Source organism: Pteropus alecto, unplaced genomic scaffold, assembly GCF_000325575.1.
Source record: "Pteropus alecto unplaced genomic scaffold, ASM32557v1 scaffold39, whole genome shotgun sequence".
Classification (NCBI taxonomy): domain Eukaryota; kingdom Metazoa; phylum Chordata; class Mammalia; order Chiroptera; family Pteropodidae; genus Pteropus; species Pteropus alecto.
In genome coordinates, this window is record NW_006443568.1 from 14,039,475 (window position 1) to 14,040,124 (window position 650).

The 650-nt window shown below is 42.5% G+C and overlaps 1 pseudogene; it reads right to left on the reverse strand.

Moving 5' to 3' along the window:
- Window positions 1–229: 229 nt before the first annotated feature.
- Window positions 230–348, reverse strand: LOC112473001 (annotated as a pseudogene).
- Window positions 349–650: the final 302 nt, after the last annotated feature.

Below are 650 nucleotides of genomic sequence, written 5' to 3' on the forward strand. Positions count from 1 at the left end.
AACCGTAAATGTAATTTTAAGCTGTAAATATATAGCATATCATAAGCAGAGTTTCCAGAAATCACTTCACCATTCCTCTCAGGTTAGACATTTAGGAAGACCCAGTAAATAGTAAAAATACCAAATGATTTCTCCTCCTTCTCACCAGTTTCCTGCAAAATGGTTCTATTTCTCCATCTTACCCCCAGCCTCTCTCCTTATCTAACATTCCTTCATTTTTTTTTTTAAATGCCTACAGCACCTGGTCTTCCTAAGTGGTCTCCCATCCATGTACTAACCAGGCACAACCCTGCTTAGCTTCTGAGATCAGACAAGACCAGAGAGGTTCAGGGTGGCATGGCCGTAGACTTACCCAACCAGAGGTTCAGGGTGGCATGGCCGTAGACTTACCCAATATTCCATACTTCGCTACGCTTGTCTTAGTGTCTAGGATGTATAAATTATAATAGGGGGAGATAAGTTGAATGCTTGCCTGAGGATTTGGGATCTCAGACTTCATTTTGTAGGCAATTGGGAACGAGCGAAGACTTCCGAATGACAGAGCAGAGCAGATCTGATTTTCACAAAGATCACCCTGGTACGAAATGAACAGTAGGTGCAGACAGAAGGTGATAAAGGCAGGAAGTCTAGGTGAGAAGTTTTTCCTATAG